At 46.6% G+C, this 27,660-nt stretch overlaps 1 protein-coding gene and 1 pseudogene across 2 annotated transcripts in view; one reads left to right on the top strand and one right to left on the bottom strand.

Annotated features, from left to right (window-relative positions):
* The window catches only part of LOC126281633 (LIM domain only protein 3-like), a 1,631,617-nt gene that overhangs the window by 957,291 nt on the left and 646,666 nt on the right, over window positions 1-27,660 (bottom strand). The gene's annotated exons all lie outside the window — the stretch shown is intronic.
* On the top strand, window positions 5,137-5,253 carry LOC126282563 (5S ribosomal RNA; annotated as a pseudogene).

Below are 27,660 nucleotides of genomic sequence, written 5' to 3'. Positions count from 1 at the left end.
TTACAATTTTTTAAAAATCATTTATAAAAGCTCGCTTTTTAATTTATTGCCGTGTAAAACACTAAGTGAGCTCAGAAGCCTTTTTAGCTACTGCAGGACAACCGAGAGACAAATCGCATCCCATGAGCATACACTCCTGGAAATGGAAAAAAGAACACATTGACACCGGTGTGTCAGACCCACCATACTTGCTCCGAACACTGCGAGAGGGCTGTACAAGCAATGATCACACGCACGGCACAGCGGTCACACCAGGAACCGCGGTGTTGGCCGTCGAATGGCGCTAGCTGCGCAGCATTTGTGCACCGCCGCCGTCAGTGTCAGCCAGTTTGCCGTGGCATACGGAGCTCCATCGCAGTCTTTAACACTGGTAGCATGCCGCGACAGCGTGGACGTGAACCATATGTGCAGTTGACGGACTTTGAGCGAGGGCGTATAGTGGGCATGCAGGAGGCCGGGTGGACGTACCGCCGAATTGCTCAACACGTGGGGCGTGAGGTCTCCACAGTACATCAATGTGTCGCCAGTGGTCGGCAGAAGGTGCACGTGCCCGTCGACCTGGGACCGGACCGCAGCGACGCACGGATGCACGCCAATACCGTAGGATCCTACGCAGTGCCGTAGGGGACCGCACCGCCACTTCCCAGCAAATTAGGGACACTGTTGCTCCTGGGGTATCGGCGAGGACCATTCGCAACCGTCTCCATGAAGCTGGGCTACGGTCCCGCACACCGTTAGGCCGTCTTCCGCTCACGACCCAACATCGTGCAGCCCGCCTCCAGTGGTGACGCGACAGGCGTGAATGGAGGGACGAATGGACACGTGTCGTCTTCAGCGATGGAAGCCTTGGTGCCAATGATGGTCGTATGCGTGTTTGGCGCCGTGCAGGTGAGCGCCACAATCAGGACTGCATACGACCGAGGCACACAGGGTCAACACCCGGCATCATGGTGTGGGGAGCGATCTCCTACATTGGCCGTACACCTCTGGTGATCGTCGAGGGGACACTGAATAGTGCATGGTACATCCAAACTGTCATCGAGCCCATCGTTCCACCATTCCTAGACCGGCAAGAGAACTTGCTGTTCCAATAGGACAATGCACGTCCGCATGTATCCCGTGCCACCCAACGTGCTCTAGAAGGTGTAAGTCAACTAACCTGGCCAGCAAGATCTCCGGATCTGTCCCCCATTGAGCATGTTTGGGACTGGATGAAGCGTCGTCTCACGCGGTCTGCACGTCCAGCACGAACGCTGGTCCAACTGAGGCGCCAGGTGGAAATGGCATGGCAAGCCGTTCCACAGGACTACATCCAGCATCTCTACGATCGTCTCCATGGGAGAATAGCAGGCTGCATTGCTGCGAAAGGTGGATATACACTGTACTAGTGCCGACATTGTGCATGCTCTGTTGCCTGTGTCTTTGTGCCTGTGGTTCTGTCAGTGTGATCATGTGATGTATCTGACCCCAGGAATGTGTCAATAAAGTTTCCCCTTCCTGGGACAATGAATTCACGGTGTTCTTATTTCAATTTCCAGGAGCGTAGATGCGAAAATGAATCTCGTGTAGCAGGCGAGAGGTACACATCAAGTATGGCGAGAGGCCTCCACCACACAGCCGCCCCCACTCGCCTGGCTCCTCCCAGTTGCGTGCAGGAGACTCCAGATGGCGCTCACAAACACAGACCTTCTCCACGCTTCCTCGCCTCTTCATTCAGAGCGTCGTGTACGTCTGCTGACAGTGTGAACAGCCACCATGAGGCAGCGCTGTCAACTGCTGACTACATCGCTCCTGGCTTATACCGATGGACACAGAAAGTTTTCCGCCCCCAAGCACAAGAAGGACGCGCCACGGGCACTCGGTCAGACAGCTCGACAGCAGCAGTCAGACTGTTCAGCTGAGTGCGCGCGCGTCAGTGCATCACTGGATTCTGAGGACAGCTCTCCAACTTAGTCGTCACTACTTACGGAGAACAAGGACCGATAACGGGTTGTCTGCCTAATTACTATCACTCACGGTGGGCAAAGCATAGAACGCCAGAAAATTTACAAAAATTGCTCAGATTCCGTTACACTGCCTTCAAGACATAGAGTGCATTGCATAAGACTGTACCAAAGTACCATTCGCAACACATTCTTAATAAATGTTATTTGTTATTTCTTACTGTTTTGGCACATTCCTGTTATAGTGCCGCCCTGTCCAACAAGTGTGTGGTGACCATAGTGTTCAATGGCCACCTTCAAGGTACTACAGCAGGGGAATATTTTTCGTACTGTGGATGTTTGAGCTGAATTAACAGCTGCATTCAGTTACTACATACAAAACAAAGGTCTCAAACAATGGACTAAATGATACGAATAGCGCAGTGCTCGTGAAAGCGTTCCGGGTGTTGATTCTTACAAAAAGCATTAGCATTTTAATTAAAACTGGGTTTATCTAACTACTGAATAAAACGTCTAGGTCACAATTTAACCCCAATTTACAACAATTATTGCCGGAAGGTGCGGCCGAGTGGTTCTAGGCGCTTCAGTTTGGAACCGCGCGACCGCTACGGTCGCAGGTTCGAATTCTGCCTCAGGTATGGATGTGTGTGATGTCCTTAGGTTAGTTAGGTTTAACTAGTTCTAAGTTCTAGGGGACTGATGACCTCAGAAGTTAACTCCCATAGTGCTCAGAGCCATTTGAACTACAATTATTCCACCAAAGCACATAGAGAAACTGGTAAGCAAAAATTACATAATAACGCAAACGAACTTCCAATTATAACCACTGAAAGGGAGCTTGACCAGAGCTAGATTTGTTTAGCAACGCCCGTAAGGAACAAGTGCGATGGGAGTGACCCTCATCTCAACAGGTGCAGTGATTGTCCCGGTTTATGAAGACAAAATCTCTGCTTTTCCGCGTCTCCAAGGCCTGAGCGTCCACTTCCTTTCCTACATCCAGTGTGTCCAAAAAATTCTATCTTTCCTCTCTGCTCTGCACAAAACCCGTGCAAAAGAATGCTCCACAAATGAGAGGGCTCTCCTATAGATTGGCCAATGACAGCTTTTTTTTTTTTTTTTTTTTTTTAACGACGCTCCAACATCCCACCTAGGAATTGGTTCATAAGTAACCTAATGTCGAATTTCTCAGATGTCTTTCTATGTCGCTCAATGGATCATTTCCCAAATGTGAAATTTCTAAAAAACGCCGTCCTGAAATCGCGCTTACAGATATCTTTTAGATCAACCGCCTTGCGAGAGAGAGAAATTCTCATGGAGCCGCGTCCGGTTATCGCACTTTCTACCGACGAAAAATGATATTCCACCAAGCCGTATTTTTTTTTTTATAGCAGAAACACCCACTTTTAAATACAGTTTATTCTACACGGCCGAAGCATCGAGCATGTGGCACGGTTCTTTACACTGGTCTTTGTTTAGCCAGAATCTGAGACTGCAAAGTCAGAGTCTGTGGAGTGTTGACTGCTCCTCTCTCTCCAGCCCAGAACCGGACGAGACAGGGCCCCGTGAATACCTACCTGATTGTCAGTCACCAGATTACAACCCCTGCTCCAAACGGCCTAGTCCTTACAATCACGCCCGGGTTTTCTCCCTAGGGAACCCTGCACGAATTCTGCCAGCGGTCCCTGTTCTCTCCTATCCTGAGGCCTGTCCAAGACTCCGTCTGATTCGCACAACACAAGAAGTATAGGACATGCAATTAACTACAGGACAGAGGAAAATTAAGATGTGTTAGCGGCTCGGTCTTTGCAGTCACCAGTATCACCCATATTACCAGCATCAGATATCCATCAGTCGATAGAAATACGATATGGGTTACGATAAAGTGAACCAATAGGAGTGATATATGAAACTTGTCAATTCACCACTTGACTATCGCCTTTCAGTTTTTCGTCTTTGTGTATGTTACGTGTGCCTCGGCTGAAGAGTCCACAGAAAACACAGCTTGCATCCAAATGGGATGAGGGGTATGACACCTCAATAAAAGCGAAAAAAGGGGAACCATTCCAGGACGACGATGCTGGCAGCAAATGGGAGAACGACTGACATACGTAACTGCGCTTGGCAACGAACAGCTCGGAAACGCCGAAGCTGGTCGGTTGTTCATCATGCGCTGCTCTTGCGGACATCTGCAGGAAGTGGTTGAAGGACGGGGAAAGCACAAGTAGGCGACAAGGCGTGTTAGGCCGGCAGAACGGGGAGACAGGAGGCTTTTGTGCTCTGTAAAGTGCACAAGTGTTACGGAGATCACAGTTCGGTGGACAGTGTTCAACATGGCGCTCCGCAGCAGAACTCAGCGTGTTTCCACGGTAATGTAATGTCGTGTGGCTAGCAAGTCATTCGAGTTGACGCCACTTCGGCGATTTGCGTGTCGATGGGGATGATGTGATGATGACGAAGACAACGCAACACCCAGTCCCTGAGCGGAGAAAATCTCCAACTCAGCCGGGAATCGAACCCGGGCCCCTTTGCATGGTATTGCGTCGCGCTGATCACTCAGCTATTGAGGCGGACCTTCGCACGGTGACACACAGACATCCTCTGTTACGATTGCAGCGAACTCGATATCATCGATACAGGTCCGTGGTTCAGTGGAAATGTGTTACTTGGTTCGATGAATCACGTTTCTTATTACGCCAGGTCGAACACGTGCTACACCACGGACGTTGGCCGCAATGGAGGAGGGGGTGGTATTATGCTATGGGAGACATTCACGTCGGTTTCCAAGCGATCTGTGATGCACCATGACAGCCGTGGATCACCTGCACCTCTTCACGCTTGAGGGATTCCCTGAGGCATCTTCCAGCAGGAAAACTGTCTGTGACACAAGGCGAAAAGCGTGCTACTGTGGTTTGAGGAGCTTGACAGTGAACTAATGATGATGTTGGCCACCAAATTAGCCTGATCTGAACGCGTGGACACTTGATGACGCTAGTACGTGTCCACATGCCACCGTCGTGTAACTGACGGGAATAGAGTTATCTCTACGGAGGTAAGTGGTGCTACATACCTCTAGAAACCTAGCAAGGACTTGTGAAATACGTTCCACGCAGAATCGGTACTGTATTCTATTACAGTTGTGGACCAACCAAGCTATGAAGCAGATTTTTAAATCATCTATGTACTATGTCGACGTGGCAACGGTCTTACCACAGTGGATACACCGGTTCCCGTGAGATCACCGAAGTTAAGAGCTGTTGGGCGTGGCCGGTACTCGGATGGGTGACCATCCAGCCACCATGCGCTGTTGCCCTTCTTCGGGGTGCATTCAGCCTCGTGATGTCAATTGAGGAGCTACTCGACCGAATAGTAGCACCTTCGGTCAAGAATACCAACATAACGACCGGGAGAGCGGTGTGCTGACCCCATGCCCCTCCTATCCGCATCCTCCTCTGAGAATGACACGGCGGTCGGATGGTCCCGTTAGGCCACTCGTGGCCTGAAGACGGAGTGCTAAATATACTATGCCGACGTAATCGTAGAAACCGAAGGAACAGAAGAGACTGTAATTTTAAGAAAGATCTGCACACTTGCAAAGGGTGCACAGTGATTGATGATGATGATGATGATTAGTGCTTTAGGGCGCACAACAACGAGGTTATCAGCGCCCGTTCCCAAAAGATCAATTCAGAGCCGATCTTTGCGAGAATTGGTAATGTTCAAATTGCAAGATTGGACACAGCACATCAAAACAGGTAGATGAAACGAAAAATAAAATAGCAGTACAACACAGGTAAAAATAATTTACGGTGGCAGAGTGACCACTTACAAATAATGGGTGACCAAACCACTGTACAGCACATTAAGACCGCAATCCAAATATTTCGGGAAGAAGTCCACACATCACACAAAAACGTAAAACTCGAGCGACGCTCGCCTCATTATTAGTTAAAAAAGAGAGGGAAGGTCTGGTGGGAAACTGAAATCTTCCCTCAAACCCGCATACAAAACACACTCAGTTAAAATATGTCATATCGACAGCTGTGTCCCACATGTCTGACACGTTGGTGGCTCCTCACTACGTAACAGAAAACCATGTGTCAACGGACAATGTCCTATTCTAAGCCGTGTAAGGGCTGCTTCCTCAGCTCGTTGTTGTCGGAAGGAGGTGAGCCACGGTCGGACAGAATCTTTCACCGCTCGCAACTTAGTATCCCTGACGTCCAGCCACTGAGTCTCCCACCAACGCATGACCTTCCGAGTCACGAAAGATGTTATTGCCTGCAGGGGGACGGAACAGCGAGCAGGAGGTGGGATGGAGCAAGCCTCCTTGGCAGCCGCATCTTCAAGTTCATTTCCAGGAATCCCTATGTGCCCTGGAACCCAGCAGAAAATTACATCCTTACTCTGCTTTTGCAATAGCAAGAGGGCGTCCTGCACCTCTTGCACCATCCGATCTGCTGGGTACATCTGTTCAAAAGCGTGTAGAGCACTTTGGGAATCGGAGCAGATGATGAATTTCGTACCATGATGTCGGTGCATATGCTCAAATGCTTGCAGAATGACAAACAGTTCTGCATAGTAAACTGAGAACTGCTCTGGGAGCCCTATCCTACGGACAGTATCGGGAAACACAGCAGGGCAGCCCATAAAATCCCCATATTTAGACCCATCCGTGTAAACAGTAATAAAATCTAAATGGCCTTCTAAAATCTCAGTAAGTTTAATTTTAAAAAGGTGGTCCGGGGAACAATACTTCTTGTAAGCAGCCAGATCAAGAAGTAATCTTGGCCTTTGTAGTAGCCAGGGAGATCCCCTACTCCATCCCTGGCGGAGGACCTTAATGCCCTCCAGGTGTACTGACTCGAGACTCTCATTTGCGCGGATGCCAAACGGCTTTGTTGCCTTCGGACGGTGGCGGAAGAGACGTTCCAGTGCCGGCTGGGAAAAGGTGTTGGACGCCAATGAAAGAGGAGTGGACTTTGCCCTGTATGCTTGCCGTACCACGAATGGACAGCGGAGGCTCTCCAGCCTCGACACATAGACAAGCAACTGGACTCGTGCGATGAGCCCCCGTTGAAAGCCTCACACCCTCATGGTGAATCACATTCATCAGTTTGAGGTAGGAAGGTCGTGCAGAGCCATAAGCTGGACATCCGTATTCCAGTCGAGGCCGCACAAAGGCCTTATAAAGTTGGAGCAGACGTGCCCTGTCAGCGCCCCAAGATCTACGACTGACGCATTTAAGGACGTTTAAAGCATTGAAACAGCGGACTTTTAGATCCTTTAGGTGTGGCAACCATGTGAGATTCTCATAAAAAGTAAACCCGACACATTTCACTTTTTCCATAATGGGGAGAACAGTGTCTCCTAGTTTTAAAACAGGGAGATTAAAAAGAGAACGGGAACGGTTAAAATCTTCACAAACAGTCTTCTCCAAAGAGAATTTAAAGCCTGTGGTCTTAGACCATTCCTCCAATCGCAGGAGTGTCAGCTGTAATTGGCGTGTAGCAGCTGTGAGTGAGGGAGACGCATAGAAAATGGAGAAATCGTCCACAAACAAGGAGCACTGCACGGGCCGTCGTATTGTGGACGCAGTACTATTGATGGCAATTGCGAAAGCTGTAACACTGAGGACACTTCCTTGAGGGACACAGTTCTCCTGCTTTAAATGGTCAGACAGGACATTCCCAACCTTATACTTAAAATACCTGTCCGACAGAAAGGATCTGATGACTGTGGGTAAACGCCCACTGAAACCCCACTCAAAGCTGCCGCAAAATGTTATGCCTCCACGTAGTATCCCGATAAGGTGTTGCTTACGTAGGAAAGCATCTTGTATCGTTGTTTCGAGTAGGATCAGTTTATCTAGGATGGAATGATACCTCCTGAACCCACACTGGCAGCGGGTAAGTAAGGATCTGGATTCGAGAACCCACACCAGGCGCCTATTGACCATACGCTCAAATGTCTTTCCTACGCAGCTCGTGAGACTAATGCTAGGATAGCTACTGGGTTCGGTCCGATCCTTCCCTGGTTTTAAAAGTGGAATTAAAATCGATTCTTTCCACGAACCAGGAAAGTCACCTATCTTCCAAATTTCATTAAAAAGTTGAAGGAGGACTTCCTTTGACCGCAGATCCAACTGCTGCAGCATGCTATACGATATCAGGTCTGGACCAGGTGCAGTATCCCGAGATACTGACAGTGCAGAGTCCAACTTCCACAAAGAGAAAGGCTCGTTGTATTCCTCAGTGTTGGTTGTGCGGAAATCAAAACCAGCCCTCTCCTGTGTACCCCGACAGCGAAGAAATTCTGGGTCCTGGCTAGAATCGGCCGTAATAGTTTGAAATGATTCTGCCAACGCCCGGGCGATGTCTCTTGGAGATGTTAGGAGACACCCCCGCTCACGTATAGCTGCTATTGGCGGTCGAGAGTATCGCCTTGAGATACTCCTAATGGCTTCCCATACTTTGCTTGAAGATGTGGACCTATTGATGGAGTTCAGGAACTCACGCCAAGACCTCCGTTTACTCTCCCTAACGATTCTTCTCGCCCACGCCCGTGCTATTCGGAAAGTTGCCAGAATTGCATCAGTGGGGCACCGATGGAATCTTCTCAAAGCCGCCCTTCTTGTCTCTGATTGCGGTACGACAGTCGTCATTCCATCAAGGGACAGGCTGCCTCACAGGTGTTCCCTTTGACTTTGGTATGGATACATCAGCGGCATGGTGCATCATCGCCGTAATGTGATCCACCCAATCCTGGACGCCTTCACACTGTTCAAAAACAGCCAACTGCCGGTAGAGCGTCCAGTTTCCCTTCCGGAACAACCATTTCAGCGGCTGTTGGACACGACCCATTTCAACTGGCAGATGGAGACAGATAGGATAATGGTCGCTACCATGAAGGTCGTCGTCTACGACCCACTGAGCAACAGGCGAACAAATAGAGAAGTCTATGGCAGAGGACGAACCTGAAGCGATGCTAAAATTCTTGGCCTGACCTGTGTTCAGCAATATGATGTAGGAAGTCCTGATCAACTGCTCAATCATCTGGCCTTTGGGGCAGGTTTTGTTTGAACCCAATAATGCATTATGAGCATTAAAATCTCCTAAAATGAGAAAGGGACGGGGTAGCTGATCAATGAGCTGGGCGAGGGCTTCACTGTCAATGAGCTCAGCGGGTGGTAAATACAAGGAGCATACTGTGACATTAACCTGGGCCAGGATCCGAACTGTAACCACTTGTAGAGTTGTGGTTAAGGGCACAGGTGAGTAGTGGAATGTGTCCTTAATGAACACTGCCAGCCCACCCTGAGCCCTAGTACCAGTCAGGTCGTCTTTCCTGTACATGTGATATCCTGTAAGTACAGGCGTGTCAGTCTCTTTAAAATGCGTCTGTTGCAAAGAGATGCAAAAGGGATTTTCCTGTACTAACAACCGCAATTCTTCCAAGCGAGGTCTGACTCCATCCAGATTCCACTGAAGTAAGGGAGCCATATCAGCGTTTCGGTTTAGATTTCACCCTGTCTTTGCGCCGCGCTGGTGAGGCACTTGTGGAGCGAGTGGCAGCAGAGGGGCTGCCAGGTTCTGGGGAAGAAGTATCAAACTCCATGACGATTTCCTCCTCATCAGTCAGAGATGCCATGACGACATCCGATGGTGCCTTTGGCAGGTTTGACGTCAGACGTCGTGCCCCTTTCCCTGGTCCCGTTTTCTTTGCGGAAGTAGGGGATGGGGGAAGTGAAGAGGCACTCTGATTCTGGAGGGCCTTCGAAGGCTTCACTGTAGCTTTCTCTGCAATAGCGTTTGGTGCAGTTGGAGCAGCCTGAATGGCTATATCTTTATTGGTTGTGCTCTGGCAGGTACAACCGCAGGTGCAGGTATTGGTGGAGAATAATGCTATGCTGGAAATGGTCTGCGTCGAAGCGCCTACTTTTGACGCATGGTTGTGCACCAAGGAGGCATAGGACGTGGCAAAGACAGTCGCCTTATACTCTTTTTTGGCTTCCACATAAGGTAGCCTCCGTGTCACCTTGATCTCCTGAAATTTTCTTTCCTCCGCAAAGATGGGGCAGTCTCTGCTCCAGACAGGATGGCTCCCAGAGCAGTTGATACACAGCGCTGGAGATGTGCAGTTGGTCCCAGCTTCATGAGCTGCTTTGCCACATATACCGCAGGTAGGTTCACCCCCACGACTCATTGTCGTATGGCCAAATCGCTGACATTTGAAACATCGCATAGGGTTAGGTATATAAGGCCTAACCCTAAGTCGGAGGAAACCAGCCAGAACGTATTAAGGTAAGACAGGCGAATTAAAAGTCACAACGAAGGTGGCAGATTTCTCAACAACTCCATTATTCCTACGCGTCCGTTGTTCCTCGTCTACAATCCCCTTTGTTGCCCATTCTTGCTTCAGCTCTTCAGCCTCGATAACCATTAAATCATGGCAGGTGACGACGCCTTCACTGAAGTTGAGGGAATTGTGCAGTTCAACAGTAATATCATACTCGCCTAACTTGGTTGACTTTCGAAGCAGCTCGACTTGATTTGCCTTAGTAGTCTCAACTAACAGGGTACCGTTCCTCAGGCGTTTGATAGATTTCAGTGTACCTGCTAGCCCTTCTAAACCTTTATGTATGTAGAAAGGAGACACTTTTTCAAATGAGCCCTCCTTCCTCTTAATCACGATGAAAACATTGTCTTTTATGACTCCATGAGCCCTGTTCTATCTGCATATCTGGATGACTAGCCTCCCTCATGCGCTTTACTGATTGCGAAGGTGGTGAAGGGAAACACGTGGTTGCCATGTGCGTCCCACGAGCAGCTAGGGAACTAAACGTCCGCCCAGACAGAGCCCCGCATGCCTGGGTAAGCCTTATACAACTGAGGTGCGGCAGGTTCCTCAGAGGTCGCCCGCTAGCGACTGTTCCACCTCAACAGCCATGCATCTTATCGGTGCGCAGCACACCTTACGATAAAGGGTTTTTTATAGAGGTATGTATCATCCTTGCTATCCAGGCAATCAAGCCAAGATCCCCGGTCCCTGCAACACACAACGTTCCACCGTTGCGCCACACGGTGGTCGCTGAAGCATGCCCAGAGCTTACGGTGTCCGAGGACTGGAGGCGCACAACAGTCCACAGCTCGGGAACCCCGGTGTCGCCAAGCCCGTACCCAGCAAATGAATGCTGAGTCCCCTGAGGGGATAGTGATTGAAAAAAAAGGGATTCAATCTGAAGTGGTAGCTCTCACAAGCTAATGTCTTATGTAACGAGTGTGCGCCGGCTCGTTACCAGGAGAGGAGAAGCTAAAGCCGGCTCTGATGAGCGGTCAGCTGAGTGGCTGAACAACATGCCGCTGGAAGCCGCTTACCGTAATGAACGCCGGATCGACACCTGCGCGGTGTTGCTGTTATCAGACACTGCGGCACGCCGGCTCAGGCTGTTGACGCAGCTGGTTCAAATGGCTCTGAGCACGATGGGACTCAACTGCTGTGCTCATCAGTCCCCTAGAACTTAGAACTACTTAAACGTAACTAACCTAAGGACATCACACACATCCATGCCCGAGGCAGGATTCGAACCTGCGACCGTAGCAGTCGCATGGTTCCGGACTGCGTGCCTAGAACCGCGAGACTGACGCAGCTGGCTGAGGACTTAACTCGCCAGCAGCTGACCCAAACTATGGACACAGTGTCATTTATGTTTGCTCGAGTATTTCCACTTCTGCGACACTGTAACAACAAAACTGTATAGCTCCTTTCGAGACATCCATATAGACCTCAGCAGTGCTAAAGGAAAAATTTAGTGTGCAACGTTGGTGTTCGCGTCTTAATAACGCCTCTCCAAGCTGTTCCATCCCATGCAACAGCGTGTCAGTGCCTGCTGTGATCTGGAGAAAAGAGCATCCTCCTCTCCGTGGCGTAAAAGTGGCGGCAGCCAGGAGGCCAACACTGAAGTGGAAGGAGGCCGGCTGGTGTGGCCGAGTGGTTCTAGGCGCTTCGGTCTGGAACAGCGCGACCGCGACGGTCGCAGTTTCGAATCCTGATCCTGCCTCGGGCATGTGATGTCCTTAGGTTAGTTAGGTTTAAGCAGTTCTAAGTTCTAGGAGACTGATGACCTCAGATGTTAAGTCCCATCGTGCTCAGAGCCATTTGAACCATTTGAAGGGAAGGAACTTCCCATATCTCAAACAATGTCTTTGGGTCATCCTTCGTGTTACTGAATACTTGGTAAGAGTGCCATTACAAAATGTGAACCTCTGGTATCAATAATGGAATATTTGAGAACTTTGTGCAGGAGCAGCTTGCCCCTGACTGAGGCTGTCATTTCACATGAAACATTTATCTGTGGTAGATGTTTGTGAGTCACAAGGTTAGTCTATTAAAAGTCATATAAACAATTTTCAGCGAACGGCATTTCGCGCGCCGCTGTCTACTTAAAAAGCTTTCAAGTCAGATTTTTAAAGAAGTTAAAAAAAGAAAGTAAAAATAAGTGAGCGCACTAAGCTTCTAGCGATGAACTGGAAGCGTATAAGGAATATTTTGATAATGAAATGAAAATTCAGCGTTAATATTGCGCACTCACGTTTCCAGTCTGTTTACGAACCATGCAGGAACGGAGAGATTGATACCTATCATAAATAAGCCAAGTTACGTTGCAGACAGGCGCCGTTAAAAGACACTTACACAAAGCTTTCGGCGACAGCCTTCGTAAGGCAAAGAGAAACACACACCACTCGTACACACAAGCAGCCACACCTCAGGCACACGTGACCGCCAGCTCCGGCAGCTCGGGACAAACTCATTCCGGCCTGAAATGCCTGAGTTGCCGGTCTCGTGTGCCTTACATGTGATTGCTAGAGTGTATGAGTGGTCTGGGTTTCTCTTGCGTTGATGAAGGCTGCGGCCGAAAGCTTTGTATAAGTATCTTGTAACTGTGCCTGTCTGCCACTTAACTTCTCTTCTTTATGGCAAGTAGCAATCTATCTTTTCCTACATTGTTAATATTCCTACCCGGAATTTCCATTAGTCAGTCTCGTTACGACTTACGAAAATAATAATAATGAGGTCTTTATACTTTCAACGTATAGAGAAACGATAAGCCGAAGTTCAGATGGCGTGACACTGATGACTAAAGAAAGTAGAGACAAAAGATGGAAAGATTATTTAGAATGCTGACATAAAAAAACCTTGATGAAAATACTACGCAAAGGGACTATCAGACGGGAGATACGATACGTCCAGAAAAATTGACAGCGCGCTGGAAGATCTAAATCGAACGACGTCATCTGGGGTAGACGACAATCTTTCAAAACTATTAAGACCCTGGGAAGAATTAACAAGGTGAAAACGTTTCTACTCTCAGACTCCAAGAAGAACATTTTAATACCAAAACCAAGAAGTTAGCTACTAATCGATCTGAGTATTTCAACAAGTTTAATCAATCAAGGCAGCAAACTACTGCTACGAATTGTCCGCAGGAAAACTGTACTATTGGTAGAAGCCGACGAGGTGGGAGATCAATTTGGTTTCGGAAATATGTAGGAACACGCGAGGCAATACTTACCCTAGAAGACGGACAGAAGAAATAAAAAAAGAAAAAAAACATTTCTATCACTTGTAGATGTGCAAAAACGGACACTGGAAGGCACTCTTTATCAAAACCAGAATGCAGTCATAAGAGTCGACAGACACGACGGAGATTGTATTAACTGAGAAGGGAGCGACAGCGGGTGCAGCCTAAGCACCATTTTATTTAATATAGTATTAATGGAAATGAGGGAGAAATTTCGTAATTAAAGGGAACAAGTAGTAACTTTAAGGTTTGTGGGTGACTTTTTCTCAGAGGCGTCGGAACACTGAGCATATGAGTTGAGAAGAACCAATATTCTCTTCAAAACAAGTTATAAGGTAAGCGTCTGTAAAACGAAAACAAGGGGAATTAAATTAGCAAATTACACACTAAAAGTAGCAACACCAGTAACGGGCAACAATCGGGGCAGGTGCAGTGTAAGACGTTGGAGTGCTCTGATACCTAACACGATTACACAGCTTGGGCGAGACTTCAAGTGGAGTGCGACAATATAATGATTAACACTTAGGAAAGTTTTGCACCATAACCAGCCTGTGCATGTACAAATCTGGACTAGAATGAATACGAAGCTTCTGAAACCTCACGTACGAGGACATTACATGAATCGAAAAGCAGGGAGTGAGGAAATCAACATTAAGAAATATTGACGAAATTATGCGGTTCAAGAGGTCTATGGAAGCCAAAATAAAATAGGAAAACTTTTGAGTTTGGGTACAGTGAAATATTAGGAACGACTTATTGTGTTCAATTAGCTAGGAAGCGGAGTGCCCAATCATTTTCGGGATATTGGAACGCGTGCACAGGCTGCGCTACCTATTACGTTCCAAAACACCTCGCATGAAGAGGGAATTCTTCCGGGTCTCATGCCTCGGGTTCTACTGGTGGTAGGTAGGATGAAATGCTCTGCATGGTCCTTGGACTAGGAAGCATTTCTGTACCCAACAGAAGGATCGTCTTACTATAACTATCATACAGTACAGCGTCAAAGTTGTAATATTACATAGTTCCTCCAGCTTAGGAAAATGGAGCAAATAGATATGTTATTTTTTCCATTATACGTGGTCTATCGTGCGCCTTAAGGAGCTTATGGAGGCATCATTTAATTCGTGGACAGTTCCTGAGAAAACAAAAAAAAAGTATATGATTTTGGGTACTAAAACAGAGCCGTAGATTCATAGACGGTTCTTAACAGGAATTAGTTGAAATTTTTACGTTACACGACCAAGATCCTGATCTCAAACAAACTTGAAACTTTTCTTTATATCTTTAATCGTTTCAGAACTACAGAGGTTCAAAGTTACCCTACTTGCACACGTAAATTACGCGGGAAGATTCCGGTTTGATGTAAACACATAGTTTACGAAGTGACCTAACTAGGAGAAACATGCTGCGAAGTGTCTCCGTTATCACCAAAAAGGTTCTGGAACCACATGCTTTAGTACTGAATTAATGCAAAGTCTTTGTGCACATAAAGTCCAGTCTGAGGTGTAAAATTAGTTCTGCGTTACTTTAATTTCACATACGTAAACTATCAGAATTTTACTGACATTAAATTCTTATCATATGAATGACATGCCCTGCTGTAGCAAGGAAATGAAGGGAACCAGTGGAAAAATGCTCCGATATAGGCTAATATGCTCCCGTTTTCAATTTAAAGGCTGACTGAAAAGTGGGGTACCAACCATCTACTTTTACCCAACACTTTTGGCATGCGAACATATCCACGCTTTGTTATACTGAGACAATATAGACAAAGTGGAGGGGAGTAAGAGCAAGTGATAATGGGATGTATTGAAACGTCACCTTAGAAAAATTATTGAATTACTGTGCTGATTAACCTCTTACATTATTTGATTTTCAAACAGCTGAGCAGAATTTAACGTACTCAGACATTTCGCTCTTTGCCTATTCTGATCAACACTAAACTGACACACATTATTTTCAGCGCAAAGCAATCTGACTTTCAAAAATCCCTAAAAGAAAATGGCCCTGACTAACATTAACCTATACGTTTCACAAATCACTCACCTCACAAAAATCTCCGTTACTCGAACTACTACAATACAGCGAGCGCCACTACTGCCAGCTAAATAAAAGATTCACACTACTGAAGGCACAAACAATTGATAGGTATAGTTAGCAAATGAAAGATTTTGATAGAGAACAAACAACGTATTTACCTTAGTAGTGTTCAAAAGTCATAATATATATAGCAGTTCATGACATCCATTCTTACAAATGTAGTGTTTCTGATGGACACACGTCCAGATTATCCGCTCTCAAAAATCGGCCATCTCACTTCCCCACATCCACCACTGCTGGCGGCTTACTTCCAACTGCGCAACGCTACGCGCTGTTAACAGCCAACTGCCCAACACTACAATAGCAAATTCCAACAATGCAAACCAGCCACAGGCTGCACACAGCACAGCCAGTGATTTTCATACAGAGCGCTACGTGGCGGTGGCGTTACTAATATAAGAACCTAAACAGCCAACTTAGTATGACAATGACAACGAGGAAGATACAAATAGTGACAGTAAGAAGAGACAACAGCAACGGGAAGGATGAATAGTAGCAGTAAGATGGAGTAGGAGGGAGACAGTGACTATGAGAGGAGACAGTAGTAGTAGGACACAACAAAGGAAACTACGGGTGGAAGAGAGGAGACAGTGACAGAAAGACACAAAGAGGTAATGACAATAGCCGGCCGTTGTGGCAGTACGGTTCTAGGCGCTAAGGTCTGGAACCGCGCGACCGCTACGGTCGCAGGTTCGAATCCTGCCTCGGGCATGGATGTGTGTGTTGTCCTTAGGTTAGTTAGGTTTAAGTAGTTCTAAGTTCTAGGGGACTGATGACCTCGGAAGTTGAGTCCCATAGTGCTCAGAGTCATTTGAACCATTTTGAACCAATGACAATAAGTTGGGCTGAATGAGTCAGTGAGAATGGACATGTGGGAGTGGGTGGGTGTGAGCGACTTACAGCGATGAACCAGTGGGTGTGGGTGAGTTACAGTTACAGGAGTTTGTGGGAGTGAGCTGTGAGTTGTATGTTAAATGGAGCGCGAATATATTGGCATATTAAAGTTCTTAGGACAAATTTGAAATGAGCTGAGGAAGGTAAATTAAGGCAGCTGGTACCACTTTTTCCAGTCAAAATCTTTTAAACAGGAACATATTAGCTTCTTAGCGCTCCGATAGGAGCGTTTTTCCTATGGTTACATAAGCACTCGTTTTGCGTAATACAGCATGATGAGAGGCTACCTGAAAGGCTCCCCGGGAGTGAAGGGACACGGCATTTCTCAGGGCGCGGCACCTGCAGCTCTCCGTACGTAAGGATGAACTTGGGTTTTACCTGATTAGTGCTTGTGGGGAGCCAGTTCGATTCATCTGCAACTCAGAGAGCAGGCATGTGTCGAAACCGTAGCGTACATCATCGTCGGCAGCGGTTATCATCACCTGCGGCTGGTCCAGGCTTGTTGTGTCATCTCCAGCGGGATGGCACTTTGCTCTCCAGTTCCACGTAATTATCGCTTTCCTCCCTCGCACTGTCTATTAGTTCGCGTATTTTTACTCCCTTGCCTCCCTTTCACTTTTACGTTCCTTCAGTTCTTTGCTGTAGCAAGAACTTGGATCTCAGCTTGTGTCCTAATCAATTTTTTTCCTTTTCCTTATGATGTCTGAGACGTTTCTTTTCTCCCCAACACTTTCCAGCACCTAGTGGTTCATCACCTTGTCTTTCCCACGCACGGCTTCTAGTTTCCACCAAACCCACGTTTGCAGTGCCTCTAGCCTTCGTTTCTCGTCTTTCCCGCAGTGTCCACGTCACCACGTCGTATTAAACTATGTTCATGGCCAGTTTTTGTTAGAGATTTCACTCAGTGACCCACATAGCAATATGTTAGTTTTTTTGTACCTTCCCTTGACTCACTATTCTGCATCTTATTTTTGTGTCACATTTTATGCCCTTTCTTGTGCTCACAAAGTATTTGCATTTTGCAAGTTGTACGTCAATGTGGTTTTGGCCTTCTCTTCTCTCTTTTTGCTCCCAGTATAACATTTTTGTCTTTTTCTTATTTTCATTCAAAATTTTTCGCATTTTCTGTTTATATTTTACACTATTTCATTCAGCGCTTTCTTGGAACTCGCCAAATCCACCACGTCTTCGACAAGACGGCTAAATATACTTCACCCTTTGTCTCGCACACACATTGCTTTCGTTTTATCCGTGGACTCCCCTCTGATCTCTTCCGCGTAGATGTCAAAGAGGCGAAAGGCAACATCCTTGCCTAATTGCAGCTCCCGCCACATCTGACTCTGTAGTTTAACTTGACGTATAAGTCAGTTTTCTTTCCCTCCGGTGAAGGCCGCGTTTTCTTACTGTCAGGGTACGTCCCACCTCAGCCCTAAGGAAAGTTTGTGACAAGCGGACAGAATTTGACTCTTACAAGGGGAAGGCCTCAGACACGGCCAACCGATTCGGCTCATATTTGGCAAGTCGCTTGTGTACAACCCAAAAAGGAAAGACTCTCAAATATTTTGGCTCAACACCCTCACAACTTTGAGAAAATCACTCCTAAAGGTTATGAAGAGCAATCGACTCAAAATTGGCAGGATCGATAGATACTTGTAAATAGAGCATTTTTCATAATCAGGTAGGGGGCCCGAAAACGTAAACCTTTCCAGAAATCGAGGACAGAAACTTTTACAACTGCCGCTTCTGTATCCACATGTTAAACGCTTTTCGCCGATAGCGTAACGGCCAAGGTAATTGGCTGGGAATGCGAAAAACCGTGTTCGAATCTCGAAGAAACCAAGTGGATGTTATCCTTTTCGTTTGTATGTTTCCATATCTCAATTGAAAGGGATAGGAGGATTAATAAGGTAAGTAAATCAATAAGTAATGATAATAATAAGGTAGGCAAATAAATTTCTCAGGCCTCTTGGGATAGTAAACGACTAAAATGTTACTCCAGGTCACTTTACAGTCTTCCAGTCACTGTTACGTGTTCTCACTTTTCTTCGAACAACTAGATGGATAGTAAATGTCATATAAACATTCGAAACAAATACACTCATGGCACCAAGAACATCTAATGAATGCAATCTTTCGACAGCTTCACTGTTCCTGCCGGCCGCGGTGGTCTCGCGGTTCTAGGGGCGCAGTCCGGATCCGTGCGACTGCTACGGTCGCAGGTTCGAATCCTGCCTCGGGCATGGATGTGTGTGATGTCCTTAGGTTAGTTAGGTTTAAGTAGTTCTAAGTTCTAGGGGACTAATGACCACAGCAGTTGAGTCCCACAGTGCTCAGAGCCATTTTTTTTTTTTGCGCTGTTCTTTCCAAAGAGTTGGCGGAAAAAAAACTCGGTTTACATTTAAAAATATGTCTTTTTCGGGAATTAATTTTGATGCGTACCACGCATACGATATCATTGCCTTAAGTTGCTTATGAATAATGCTGTGAATAGTTATTGCATCTGTGCGATTGTACAATTCCCAGCCAGTTACCTTGGCCTGTGTTTGGTCATTTCGGACGTCACATGACATCCGTTGAAGTTCGTTTGTTGATAGTAGCACTCAGTTTTTTTATTACAGAGGCCAACCGCCTCTCTGACCGAACACACAGAGCTACCGTGCCGGCCCGTTGCGCTATCGGTAAAACGTTTACCATGTGGGTACAGAAGCTACAGCTGTAAAAGTTTCTTACCTCGATTTCTGGAAAAGTATGCGTTTTCGGACCCCATACCTGTTGATGAAAAATGCTCTATTTACAGTTATCTATCGATCCCGCAAATTTTGGGTCGACAGCTCGTCATAACTTTTGGATGATTTTCGCAATGATGACCCAAAATATCTTAGATTCCTTCGTTTTAGGTTGTACACAAGCGACCTGCCAAATTTGAGCCGAATCGGTTGGCCATATCTGAGGCCTTCCCCTTGTTCGACAGTGTGAGACAAAAGGAGGACGGAAGTAAGACGGCGGGCGTGCGGGGCAGGGCCCGGTTGCCAGCCGCGGGTCGTCGGCGCCGCGTCATTAGGGCTGCGCCGCTAATGAACTGGCCGAGGGCGGAGCAGCAACAATGCGCCACGGGCAGGGGCGGCCGCCGCTTCCGGGAGCTGCGCGACTCCTCGCTGCACAGTCGCAAAAACACTGCGGAGCGCAGGGCACGGCAGGTGAGACCCCAGGCAGCGCGGGGGAACCGCGGCCAGCGGCCTTCCGCTGCCGCAGCAACGGGCGCCACAGTTAGCACCTACACGCCGACTGTACACACGCAGTGTTCTGACCACTCAGCGCAAATGGATGCGCAACAACTAGATGACCCAGTTCATGCGTTGTAGCTATAGCTAAGCAAATGCTTAACCTTTCCGTCTTAAAAATTATGTACCTAGGCATAATAATGACGATGTTGGCATTCTAATGTCCTTCCTACACCCATGTTCTTATTAGGTGATTAAACTTCGTGCTTAAGCACAATATTGTCCTAGACAGGCCACACATTGTAAACACGTGATGTCCTTTTCATATCAAGATCAAAGAATAATCAATAAATGTTAAGACAGTAGTTCCAAATACGTTCTGCACAGGTTAATATATACGCCCTTTTCCTCACTTGCACCTTTATTTTATTTCATTTTTTGGTAAATTCTAATTTAAGAGTTAGGCTGCGTCTTGCCCCAAAATGTACACATCACACAGTTTATGCGCAGGCGCGAAGTAATGCGTCCGATTAGACGGGCCTCATGATATTACTGTCAGTTCCAGTACAACACTCATGGCTGCCGCATCGTGGTCGGGAAGTGGGGCTGAAGCAGCTTCAGTTAAGTTTTTAAAATATGACGACACTTGGTGTATTTGCATATTCAGTTTGACAATGTCCATTATGGACAAACATTAGTAAGTGTAATTCTGAAGAAGGTTGGGTTATCCCAATTGAAACCTAGGTAAATCTAGGTAACTCCGCAACTGAGGCTGCTAATTTTGAATGTAATTCAGTATGGTGTTGGCCTACCCGTATCCTTGATGACAGCTTCCACTCTCGCAGGCATACGTTCAGTCAGGTGCTGGTGAATGGCAGCACATTCTTTACGGAGTGCTGCACTGAGGAGAGGTACCGCTGTGGGTCGGTGAGGCCTGGCACGAAGTCGGCGTTACGAAACATCCCAAAGGTGTTCTACAGGATTCAGGCCAGTCCATTACAGGGATGTTATTGTCGTGTAAGCACTCCGCCACAGGCCGTTCATTATGAACAGGTGCTCGATTGTGTTGGAGGTGCAATAGCCACCCACGAATTGCTCTTCAACAGTAGGAAGCGAAAAGGTTCTTAAAACATTGAAACGTCCCCTTAGAAAAATTGTAAATGACTGTGCTTAAACTGACACACAATATTTTTAGCTCAACACAATCCGACTTTCAAAAATCCCTACAAAAGAATGGCCCTGACTAACAATAACCTATACCTTTCATGAATGACTTACCTCAAAAAAATCTTCGTTACTCAAACTACTGCAAATACAGCGTGTGCCAGTACTGCCAGCTGAATAAAATATTCTAACTACTGATAGGCATACTTAGCAAAAGAAAAGATCTTGATAAAGAACAAACAATGTATTTACCTTAATAGTGTTCAAAAGTCATAATATATATACCAGTTCATGATATCCAGTATTACAAATTTACTCTTTCTGGCACACACACGTCCAGACCGTCCGCTCTTAAAATTCTGCCATCTCTCTCCCCACTGCTGGCGGCTCACCTCCAACTACGCAACGTTACGCGCTGTTAACAGCCAAATGCCCAACACTACAATAGCAAATTCCAACAATGCAAACCAGCCACAGGATTTCACACAGCACAGTCAGTGATTTTCATATAGAGCGCTACATGGCGCTACCAACATAAAACCCTAGACAGCCTACTTACAACATCGACTACACCATAACACCACCGCCTTCTAATTTTACTCTTGGCGCTACACACGCTGGCAGATGACGTTCACCGGGCATTCGCCATACCCAAACCCTGCCGTCCAATCGCCACATTGTGTACCGTGATTCGTCACTCCACGCGTTTTCCCACTGTTCAATCGTCCAATGTTTACACTCCCAACAGCAATCGAGGCTTCGTTTGGTATTTACCGGCGTGTGTGTGGCTTATGAGCAGCCGCTCGACCATGAAATCCAAGTTTTATCATCTCCCGCCTAGCTGTCATAGTATTTTCAGTGGATCCTGATGCGGTTTGGATTTCCCGTGTGATCGTCCGGACAGATGTCTGCCTATTACACATTACGACCCTCTTCAACTGTAGGCGGTCTCTGTCAGTCAACAGACGAGGTCGGCCTGAACGCTTTTGCCCCTTCACGTTTCCACTTCACCATCACATTGGTAACAGTGGACCTCAGGATGTTTAGGAATGTGGAAATCTCGCGTACAGACGTATGACACAAGTGACACCCAGTCACCTGCCCACGTTAGAAGTCCGTGACTTCCGCAGAGCGCCCCATTCTGCTCTCTCACGATGTCTAATGACTACTGAGGTCGCTGGTACAAACTGGCAGTAGGTAGCAGCACAATGCACCTAATTTGAAAAACTTATGTGTTTGGGGATACTTTAGATCACGGAGTGTATAACTCAGTCCCCTTCAACAGAACACACAGGTCGTTTCCACCGCTTAGCTGCTGTAGAGCTGGTACTAGGCCATCACGTGATGTTTGGTAGTGACGTGGTTCGTATACGGCATTCGGTTTTATGATACTGGCGCAGCACGTTTTCTGGATGTGGATGCGTGAGTGGCAGGAAGCAGCTATCGCGTTCGACCATGCTCTTAACCACTCCGTGAAGGAAGCTGCCCGATTTTCTGCTGTAGCAACACGGACGGCCCTACGTGTCTACGAGGAACAATGCACCGCTCACCACCGTGCAACATGGCGCAAGAGCAGTGGTCGTGGCAAGATCCTAACAGACAGCGACCACAGTCGAAGGTCTATGTCAACCAGTTTCAAAACCATTAGGCGCCGCTAACGTCAACAAAGGTCCATCTCAGCCAGTTTGTGAGTGGTAATTACGAAGGGTGCTGCATACAGTCAACATCTGCAGTGGTGCATACAGTCAACATCTGGAGTGGGGCACCTTGCAACACGCCTCTGTCCACAGCGCCACACACGGCTGTACGTCTGCAGTAGGCAAAACAACACAGAAACTGGACTGCGGCAGACTGTAGCCGTGCACTGTGGTCCGCCGAATCGCCATTTTGCCTCTTTTCAAGTGGTGAAAGCTTTCGAGTGCGTCCACTGTCCAAAGAGGTATCTAACCTGTAATGTACGGAGAGGATATGTCGGTATTGTGACGTTTTGGGGGTAGTATTCGTACCATAAGTTGGGCCGCAATCAATTAGGTTACTGTAAACGTCGACCAGGCTGTTTATCTCAACATTTTCCGCGCGAAGTGTTGTCCTTTCTTCTATATCTTCATGATGAGAATGCTGTGGGCACTATCGTCTTCGAAGACGATAACATTATGTTCACAGGGCGATACCCATGCGTCCCTGGTTTGACTAACACTTGGGCACTATCATCCTACGGACCTCCACTGCTCCGCTAAATCACCCGATATTAATCCCATAGGTAAATGTCTGGGACTGCGTGGAACAGCTGTTGAAACACAGCAGTCAGCATCCCCGGAATTTGGTGGCTCTACGGGGCCTAATCGTTGATGAATGGCTTCCAGGAGATATGAAAAATCTAAAGAAACTAGTGAAGTTTATTCTACACTGAACTGACCGCGTCATCAGGACTAGAGGCGGTGACACGATGGCACGATGTCTTCTGCAGTTGTTACTTTCTGTTTCCCTGTGTTACCTGAATGTCACAATATGTATGGTGCTGAGTGTCGTCTTTGAAGACGCACAAGTTCTTCCTACTTACAGGAACAAATGACACAGATATGGCTGCATTCCCTAGCGATTTCCGGAAATGACAGGTAATAGCAAAGTTACAACAGAGGTTACAGGCCAACGTCCAGTTGACGGCGAGCTCACCACAACCTTTGGTGGGACAGTGGGAACGGAATCTGCCGTGGACTTTTCAGGGGAACCGTTACCGTATTTGCAGTATATGATTTAGTGAAGTACGGGAAACCAAAGTTTAGATAGTTGGACAAGGAGTTAAGCCAAGTGACAATTTTCATCTTCGGAACAAGCATTTTGACCACGACGCCATACGTTTTTGGCAAGTAAGGAACTGTGATCTCGTAAGTACGAGATCAAAAGAAATAGAAAATCAATGTTTCACATCTGACGGAAAAAACCTATTGTGGTACTCAACATATTGCTTCGTAGTGATGAAGCCGTATAAACAGTGTACATTCTTCAGTCAGTCCGATACTCAAGAAATGAACGTTGTAGGCGGGTGTGAAAATTCTGCATTGTTGTCCTGGGCAGTCTCTTACTCCGACCTGTTTTGAAATGTCACGTTGGTATCCGTCTCGTGCGGGTGACTGTGACGAACGCTTGTGCAGTGCAGTGTTGGGTTTGTGTCGTTATGGATACAGGCAGAGGTGTCGTGGAGCCTGCTCCTCTCGAATAGCACCGAGAGGGCCTCCGAGGTTGACGCTCCCAGCCCTCACTGTACGAGACAGTGCTGAGATGCCTAGAATTCAACCCACGACATTGGCACAAAATGTGGTAAGCACGAACTACCCCAACAATCAGCCGTATCTTAGCAATCTTGCATACAGAGACGGGAGGGATCCGTAACGCTTAGCTCCGAATAAATACAGTGATTTAGGAAGTAAACAATTTTCTTGCAAATTGCAAAAAGAAAGTGTAGTCAGACTAACATCTTTAGATGTTATTGAAACATGAAATATCGTGTGGTTAGGGTCTCCCGTCGGGTAGACAAGTCGCCTGGTTCAAATCTTTTTAGTTGACGTCCCTTCGGCGACTTCCGTGTCGATGGGAATGATGTGATAATGAAGACAACGTAGCACCCAGTCTCCGAGCTGAGAAAATCTCCGGCTTTGACGGGAATCGAACCCGGTCCCCTTCCAAGGCCGTGCTGACCACTCAGCTATCGAGGCGGACACTCAAACATAAGAAATGTCCTTCTGGTATGACTCAGGAAAAATGGCATCGTCAAAAGATATATTCATTTTTACACGGTGCGATATATGAAAGGTGTCCGATCACTTATTTACTAATGTCATTTGTCGATGCAAATATGGCTTAATCAGATTGGTATGATTCAAGCCCTCTTATGATTTAATCAAACCTGAAGATGGACACTATGGACTGATGTCGATAGTTTGGCTATAATATTTCGTAATTATCGATTATAATTAAAGAAACAAAAATGTAGTACATTCACGTCCAGTCTATTTCGAATGCTGTAATTCGATTTTTCCTTTCTCAATTATACTTGTAGTGCTTCATCATGAGAGACCTCATTTCAACAGATTCATTCAACTGTGCGTGTATTGATTACATCAGGAAAAGGTACTGTTAACTGAACATAAGGAGCATTTAAAATACCTACCGCTTTCTAACAATGTAGCTAGTACAGCATTTCTATATCGTCGTAACGGGTCATACGGATTCGTCCGCAGTGCTGACTCGTTGTTGGAGCACCGAAATGAGCGTGTGCCTCTGTCTGTGTTGACGGTTTTCCTGCTTTTGGTCAGTGAAACTATACATCCAGCCATCTGAACCATTTTTTTTTTTGAGCACTATGGGACTTACATCTGAGGTCATCAGTCCCCTAGAACTTAGAACTACTTAAACCTAACTAACTTAAGGACATCACACACGAGGCAGGATTCGAACCGGTTCCGGACTGAAGCGCCTAGAACCATTCGGCCACCGCGGCCGGTTTTGAACAATTACTGATGCAGTAAACATAAATCATGACAATGATTGAATGTAATATGCTTCATGAAGTACAGTAATATGGAAATATCTGGAAAGTTGATTTTACATTAGCTATGACAATCAGTGGACTTCATTTATGTTCAGAATGGTCGACATTTCAACGGCGTCAGAGCGTTTATTACCTCATTAAACAATCTTTGCCTGAGACAAAAGGCAAACTAAAGTTCGGGCATTATTTTTTCCGTGTAGTATAACAGATCTTAAAGTCTTCTAGTTCTGTATTTTTAACATGCCAAAACGGTGTGAATAGGAGCGACTATTTGTGACGTTTCCTCTGGATGTCCTTAACTTGTATCCTGTGGATATGGCTTGGATAATATGCCTCTCGCAGCCGCATTCTAATCAATAATGCAGTATGGCGTTTGCTGGTCTTCAATTAAACAAAAAAAAAAAACAACCTTGTTTTCTTGGGATAAGAGGTTGAATTCAGGCATAAAATTTCCTGTGGTCATCTGTGCAGCGAAACAGCTGTATGAAACTATAGCTGTGCTGTTATTATGAGATGAAACATTTAAGAATGGTAAGACACTTCATGTCGGGAAGAGAATTGTTACTATTCGTAACCTGGTAGTTTTAATTCAATGTTAATATTCGCACAACTCGCATCGCCTTTCTCAGCTAAGCGATTCTGTTTGCCTTTGCTACCTTATTTTTGTTTAGCTGGCATTTCACGTGCGATGAGGACTCCCGTTTTGTGCATGCAGTAAGAAACTGGACCGTTGTATCAGCACTCTATCCAGCAATGTTGCCGATTCACAAGACAGAGAGAGCTAAACGAAGAGAAACTGGTCTACTAAAGGGACGCTGTCCACAGTGGCGTTGTGATGAGCGGAGACCTACTTGATCGGCTGGTGTCTAATTCGTGCTCACTAAACTATCTCACAAGCAAAGTCGTCCACAGACGTTTACTGCTAACAGGATCAGTAAGAAAGTAACATCATATTGCTAAACATTTTATTTTACGAGAAAGATAACAGCTGCAACATTCATAATGAATTTGTCCCTTTTAAGTATTGTCACTACCACTGTCACCGCGCGGGATTGGCCGAGCGGTCTCTGGCGCTGCAGTCATGGACTGTGCGGCTGTTCCCGGGGGAGGTTCGAGTCCTCCCTCGGGCATGGGTGTGTGTGTGTTTGTCCTTAGGATAATTTAGGTTAAGTAGTGTGTAAGATTAGGGACTGATGACCTTAGCAGTTAAGTCCCATAAGATTTCACACACATTTGAACATTTTGAACTATCACTGTCCACAGTTGTTTTCCACCTCAAAACAATAGCATGTGTATCCTTTTGGTTAGAAAACATACTCCCGCTTCCTTGACGACTGGCGCCCAGAAATTTTGCTAGTCTCCGTGTCTTCAAAGTTACGCAGCAGATGCGCTCCTTTCTGTGGCCCAGCAGATAGGAGTCTGATAGCGCAAGGTGAAGGCTGTGTGGTGGATGGTGCCAGCCTTCCTAGCCAGTTTATTGGTGAACTGAGTGGTGTGTGGTCTTGCATTGTCATGCGAAAAAAGAACAGCCGCATTAACTTTCAATGGCCGAACTCACTGAAGATACGCTTTGAACTTTTCGAGGGTTTTCACTATTTTATTGAGTTTACTGTGCACCTGATCACCAAAAGATTAACCAGAATCTCATCATCTGCATCCCAGAAGATTTTCGCCGTAACCTTGCAAACAGAACGCACTGTTTTGGATTATTTGTTTTGTCGGTGATGTTAATGATGCCATTCCGAGACCCATCTCCTGGATACAAACCACGTCTCCAGTCACAGTTTTCGCCCAAAACTCCTACCCCTGTTGCCGGCCGCGGTGGTCTCGCGGTTCTAGGCGCGCAGTCCGGAACCGTGCGATTGCTACGGTCGCAGGTTCGAATCCTGCCTCGGGCATGGATGTGTGTGATGTCCTTAGGTTGGTTAGGTTTAAGTAGTTCTATGTTCTAGGGGACTGATGACCTCAGATGTTAACTCCCATAGTGGTCAGAGCCATTGTTTTCCTACCCCTGTTACAGAATGGATGCAATTGTTTTGTTTGGCTCCATATTCTGGTCGGTCAACATTTTTGGTGCCCAGAATGCACAAATGTGGGAGCAGCGGAGTTTTTGAACAATGGGCATCACACCGCCTTTACCAATGGATAACTGTGGGCAGAATTCGTGAGTTGTTACCCGGAGGTGGCCACGGGTAATTTGATCGAGACACT

The sequence above is a fragment of the Schistocerca gregaria genome, chromosome 7, assembly GCF_023897955.1.
Source record: "Schistocerca gregaria isolate iqSchGreg1 chromosome 7, iqSchGreg1.2, whole genome shotgun sequence".
In the NCBI taxonomy this organism is placed as follows: Eukaryota; Metazoa; Arthropoda; class Insecta; order Orthoptera; family Acrididae; genus Schistocerca; species Schistocerca gregaria.
The sequence above is the reverse complement of the archived record's forward strand: the minus strand, read 5'-3'. Positions and strand labels throughout refer to the sequence as shown.